The 6,693-nt window shown below is 39.4% G+C and overlaps 1 non-coding gene across 1 annotated transcript; it reads right to left on the bottom strand.

Moving 5' to 3' along the window:
* Positions 1–5,104: 5,104 nt before the first annotated feature.
* On the bottom strand, positions 5,105–5,211 carry LOC141710360 (small nucleolar RNA R71). Its single transcript, XR_012570886.1, has one exon. It is a non-coding gene; the product is annotated as a small nucleolar RNA R71 (small nucleolar RNA).
* Between the last annotated feature and the right edge of the window lie 1,482 nt (positions 5,212–6,693).

The following is a 6,693-nucleotide window of genomic DNA, read 5'->3' as shown; positions in this document are numbered from 1 at the left end:
ATCGAGGGCCCTGCCCCCCAAGTGATGTCTAAAAGTCCCTATACGGGCTTCGTCAAGTGCCTTCTCTACCTCAAGAGGTTTCAAACACTTCAAGTAGGGAATAATGAATGACCTTTTATAGAAAAGGCCCTCGATAAAGAGTATATCAACGCTCTCACCGATAACCTGCATGCCTCCTGGGCATCATCAAGAAGCCATTCGGTCTCAAGGTTAGCCTTGATAGGTTCGATCCAATAATTTTCTATTCCAAATGGTGCTATTGAGTTTATGACGTATATGGTATAGGTCATCGGTACTGGGAGGTAGATACCTCTCGAATAATTCTCGACCTCCGATGAGGAGAACTTAGATAGGGCATTTGCCATAGTGTTCTCCCCTACCGGAACATTCTCCACGTACTACTCATCAAACTGAGTCAGTATTCCCTTCACGACTCTGAAATACTTGGCCATAGTATCATTTTTGGTCTCAAATTCTCCATTAACTTGAGAAACTACAAGCCTTGAGTCTCTACGGACCTTCATATTTTTTGGCCCTCACGGCTCTAGCCAAGCCTAAGCCGTCTATCAATGCTTCGTATTCTGCTTCATTGTTTATAGTTGGGAAGTCCTTCAAAGCATACTTAATCATGAACCCATCAGGGCTTTGCAAGACTAGGTCCACACCACTAGATTTTGTTTTGGACGATCCGTCAAAATTGGAGAACCCAATACACTTTTGATGTAGTTTATTTATCCTTCTCTTTCTCTCCTCCTTCTGTGGTTACTATATCTTGCCCCCGACTTCTTGGTCTTTAATGGTCCATTCGACCACGAAGTCTACTAAGGATTGAGCCTTGATGGCCGTTTGAGGCTTGTACTTGATGTCAAATTCTCCTAACTCAATTGTCCACTGGTCTTCAGACTATGAAGAATGTTCCTCAAGGGTTGGTCCGTCAAGACTTCGACTTCGTAAGCCTGGAAGTACGGTCGCAACTTCCTTGAGGATGTAATGAAAGCAAGCGCAAACTTCTCTTTAGTGGAGTAATTCAACTCTACTCCATGGAGCACCTTGCTTACATAGTATACAGGCTTCTGGAGTTTTTGTTCTTCTTTTATGAGGACTGCACTCACGGCTTGTTTTGATACCGCTAGGTACAAATAAAGGGTGACCTCCGGACTTGGTTCGGCCAGCAAGGGAGCTCCAGTCATGTACTTCTTTAGCTGTTCAAAGGCCTCTCAGCTCACAGTTGCCCATTCAAAAAATTTCACCTTCTTAAGGGTTCTGAAAAATGGCAGGCATTTGTCTCCAGACTTGGAGATGAACCTCCCCAGAGTTGCGATTCTTTCTGTCAGCTTTTGGGCATCCTTGACAGAGTGTGGTGGCTCCATGTCCAGGATGGCTTTGATCTTATCGGGGTTGGCCTCTATTTCCCACTTAGAGACCATGTGACCTAAACAATTTCTAGACCCAACATCAAAAGCACACTTGGTGGGGTTTAACATCATCTTGTGGTGCCTCAGCACTTCAAATGCCTCTTTAATATGATCAATATGGCCGACCTTAGCTAGGCTTTTGACTAACATGTCATCGACATAGACCTCCATGGTTTTCCCAATTAGATGAGCGAATATCTTATTCTCCAATATTTGATACGTGGCCCCTGCATTCTTTAGTCCAAAAGCCATAACAAGATAATAAAAGACACAAAAGTTAGTTATGAAAGATACCTTGCGGGTGTCCTTTCTTTGCATTTTAATCGGATTATAGTCGCTGAAGCCATCCATAAATATTAACATCTCGTGTGTCCAGTTGTGGTATCAATCAGGGTATAAATCCTTGGTAGGGGTAGCAGTTCTTCGGACATGCATTGTTCATATCAATGCAGTCAATGCACATCCCCCACTTCCCATTGGCTTTTTTGACCATCACAGGGTTCGCCAACCATTCGGGAATTTGTACTTCCTCAATAAATCTAGCTACTAGACGCTTCTCAAGCTCCTGTTTAATGGCTTCCAACCTATTTGGAGCATATTTTCTTTTCTTCTGTTTGATAGCGTTTCGAGTAAGATCGACGTTCAACTTATGAGTTATAAGGTTGGGATCAATACTAGGCATGTCAGCTAATATCAAAGCAAACACATCACCGTTCTCTTGCAAGAACTTGGTTAGTAGGCCTTTTAGGGGCTTTTTCCAAAATGATCCAATGTATGTGACCTTATCCAGGTCTAACTAGTCTAGGGGAATTGGGATCAAGTCCTCAACGGGCATCTCTCGACGCTCTTCATTCTCGCGGACTTTCATGTCTTATATGGGGATGACCTGCCCCTAGTTCCATCAGGTCTAAGTGCTGCAATAGAGCAATTTCGGTCCATTTTATGATCTTCTCTTTATTTTCTAATACCTTTTATTGTGGGGAACTTGAGCACCATGTGGTAGGTCGAAGGCACAACCTTAAACGCATGAATTCCTGTCCTTCCCATGATTGTGTGTAGGTAGAGGCTGACTTGATAACCTGAAAGTTCAGCATCTTTGTGGCCTATCTTGGCTCCTTCCCAATAGTCACGAGAGGTTAAGTCACTCCTTCTACCTGGCACTCCACTCCATTGAACCCATAGATGGGTGCGTCCAAAGGGGTCAGTTGGGAGTCATTATCTTTAGAGATCTTAAGACCGTCAAGGTCAGGATCCCTGAACTCAAGTGTCATCTCAGTCTTAGAACGCTTAGGTGCATCTCATATTATACTCATCACCTCTCTAGCATAGTCCTTTCGAGAGTTCTTTGTTGTTCGAACGATTGTTGGCCATTCTGAGATCATATTGATTACTGGCCCTCGCGGCTATGGGTTACGATCTTGGTTGTTACATATTTGATTATTTTTTCTTCGATCACAGTCTCTTTCCTGGTCTCTTTCACCTTCACCCTTGGTGAATCCTCCAAACTTTCCTCTTTTGATTAGATACTTGATTTTGTCCTTGAGTTTTCTGCAATCGTCGGTATCATGACCAACATCTATGTGGAAACTATAATGTTGGCCCTTGTCTCTTTTCTCGGGGTCTCCCCTTAATGGCTTTGGCCATCTAAATTCCTTATCCTTCTCAATTTCTAACACAATTGGCTCATTGGAGCGTTTAACCTTGCGTACTCAGTGAATCTTGTCCCTTGATTCATCTTCGGAGTGGAATCAAAGTCATTCCCAGTTCAAGGATATTTGTCCCTGGCATCGTACTCTTGGTCCGTTTTTCACTTATTGCAGCCCGTGGGCTTATTGCTTATAACTGTCTTCCTTATGCTTTCCTCCACCTTGATATAATTTCCATCTCTCTCATAGAGTTGTAGCATGCTTTCAGGTGCACACTTGGTCAATGACATCTGAAATCCTGATTCTAATAGAAGATTGATCTGCTGGACTTCTGGTCACTTTGGGCTCGTATTTAAACACTTTTAAAGACGTTTTTTCATAACGAAAAGCAAGAAGATAACAGCAAGAAGACCTAATAGCACAATACAACGAAGGAGAAGAAGATCTAGTTTTTAATTTTGATTCTTTGCTTAAGTTGTAATCTTGGATGCTTGTTTTTTTTGTTATTTAAACCTAATACTCTTGTTAACGTACTTTGATATATTTATTCAGTTATTTCAGATCTAGTTTATCGTATTTTATTTACCATGCTTTCATTGGAACCCATGGTGACGATGAGTTCGTTTATGAACTAATCGTTATCGTGGAGTTCTAACGGATTTACTTATGGAATTCTATAGTTAATTTGTTTCGATACCTTAGTGTGTGGTGATTGTATGATATCCTAGTATTGATCGTGCTTATTCATCTTATGTGCGTCGCGAACATATAAGATAATGTATTAATCTCTATTGAAGCGACAATAAATATAGAGGTTTAAAACTTGCCATGCTAGCATAGGTTCATGTATTTATTATGCATGATTTGTATATAATTTTAACCATCTTACTTGCCCTATGTAATCATGATAGATAACTTGTTCATTAAACCTTTATGTTGTCAAATTCTATAGACATATAGGGTCTCAACATAATTGGTGTCTATTCAGGTTCTATCTCTTTTGTGGATGTCTGGGAGTAGGTTATTCGTACACCGACAGTTGGCGTTTACTAGTTTTGTGTTATCTGATTAGTTTTCATCACTATTGCATGCTAAGGTTAAGAACAATGACTTTGAATGAAGTATTTAATGAAGTTAGAATCCCATGTTTGTCTCATATAGTTAATTCAATCACTTTTAATCTCTTAGTTAATTGCATGTTAGTTTAATCTTAGTTATAAAAAACTCAACTTTTTATTGTCTTAGTATTGAGCGATAGCCATACCATTATTTCATAGGTGCATAATCTTAAGTTAACTAAAAGAGTCTCTGTGGAAATGAATCTGATTTATATCTTATACTACTTGCGAACGCATATACTTGCGTGTAATTTTAGCGCGTGTTTTCGCCCTAACAAGTTTTTGGCGCCGCTGCCGGGGACTCGATGTTAATTTTTAGTTTATGTGCTTGACATCAGTGGTCGTTAAAGTTCACTAACTCGGATATTTTACTTACTTGTTTGCTTGTTTGTGTTTCAGGTACTCTAGAGAGCGTTTATGCTAACGCGTTCTCGATCTCGCAAGAGAACACTGGATAAAGCAGAGGAAGAAGTCGAAGTAGTTGAAGAGGTTTTTGAAAAAAGTTGAGAAAGTTAAAGAAGAAGCGATTGTTGCAATGGGAGTACCAGTAGCGAATTCGAAAGCTTTGATGTATTTTTTTCAGCCAAAGATCAATGATATTCAGTCTAGCATTATCAGACCATCCATCGCGACTAATACTTTCGAAATCAAATCTAGCACGATTCAGATGGTGAAGAACTCAGTATAGTTTGGGGGTTCTCCAATGGAAGATCCCAACATGCACATTAGAGATTTCATTGAGATTTGCACCACTTTCAAATTCAACAATATTTCTGAAGATGATATAAAGTTGATGTTTTTACCATTCTCTCTGAGGGATAAAGCTGAGTGTTGGTTGCATTCTCTACCACCAGGCTCTATTACTACTTGGGAAGATCTTGCTCAAAATTTTCTTAATAAATTCTTCCCTATGGCGAAGACAGCTGCAATCAGGAACGCTCTTACTCAATTTGCGCAGTAATCGGAAGAATCTTTATGTGAAGCTTGAGAGCGTTATAAGGAGATGCTTAGGAAGTTTCCTCATCATGGGATGCCTGACTGGATTATTATCAACTACTTTTATAATGGTTTGGGAGCACAGTTTAGATCCATGCTCGATGCAGCATCAGGTGGAGCATTATGGGCTAAGAGCTACGATGAAGCTTATGAGTTGATTGAACTGATGGTTGCTAATGAATACCAGAACCCTTCTCAGAGACTACCTCAAGGCAAGGTAGCAGGAATTCTAGAGGTGAATGTAGCTACTGCTATTGTTAGTCGCTAAACATGCGCTAATATTATACGCAAGTATACGCGTTCGTAAGTAGTATAAGATATAAATCAGATTTGTTCCCATAGAGACTGGTTTAGGTTAACTTTATAATTTATGCATTTAAGCAAAAATGTATGGTTATTATTTAATGCTAAGACGAATAACAATTTGAGGTTATTTATAACTCAGAATTAAACTAGCAATTATAACTAAAGGAATAAGAATGATTGAATTAATATATATGACAAACATGAAATTCTAATTTTATTAAATACTTCATTCAATAGCCTTTTCGTTCTTAACCTTAGCATGTAATGGTGATGACTCTAATCAGACAACATGAAACAGATAAATGCCAACTTTCGTTGCACGAATACCATACTACCAGACATTTACAAAAGAGATGGAAGCTGAATAGACACCAATTATATTAAGACCCTATATGTCTATAGAATTTGACAACATAATGTTTTAAGCACAAGTTATCTATCTTGATTACATAGGGCAAGTAAGATGGTTAAAATTACCCACGAACCATGCATAATAAATACATGAACATATGCTACCATGGCAAGTTCTAAATCCTTAAATTCACTTTCCCTTCATTAAGAATTAACACACTATCTTATAAGTTCGCGACGCTCATAAGACGAATACGCACAACCAATACTAGGTTATCATACAATCACCACACACTAAGGCATCAAAATAAATCAACTAAAGAAATCCATAAATAAATCCACTAGAACACCACGATAACGATTAGCCCATAATCGGACTCATCATCAACGTGGGTTCCAATAAAAGCATGGTATAATAAACGTAGTCTTTATAACGAATTATAAAATAAGGTTAACACAAGAGTATAGGTTCAACAAAACAAGAAACGAGCATCCAAGATTACAACTCAAAATAAAGATTCACAAGAATAAACTAGATCATCTTCGCCTTTGTTGAATTGTGCTATAGGTCTCTTGCCATCTTCTCCTTAAGCTCCGTTATGTCTCCTTCTGAGAAGTTATGAAAAATGGCCTAAAGTTATGATTATATAGCATCCCTGATCAACAGAGAAATCCAGAAATTACTTTTCTATTCAAAACAGGATTTTTGAAACCCGACATGGCACGGCCGCGCGCTTGATCAGCGCGGGCGCGCTGGCTCTCTATAGTTCGGGCGCGGCCGCGCGTTTGATCAGCACGGGCGCGCTGGGCTTCCGTCAAAAATCATCTTTCTTCTTTTTCTTGCTGCAATAAGCTGGTCTT

Source organism: Apium graveolens, chromosome 2, assembly GCF_009905375.1.
Source record: "Apium graveolens cultivar Ventura chromosome 2, ASM990537v1, whole genome shotgun sequence".
In the NCBI taxonomy this organism is placed as follows: Eukaryota; Viridiplantae; Streptophyta; class Magnoliopsida; order Apiales; family Apiaceae; genus Apium; species Apium graveolens.
The sequence above is the reverse complement of the archived record's forward strand: the minus strand, read 5'-3'. Positions and strand labels throughout refer to the sequence as shown.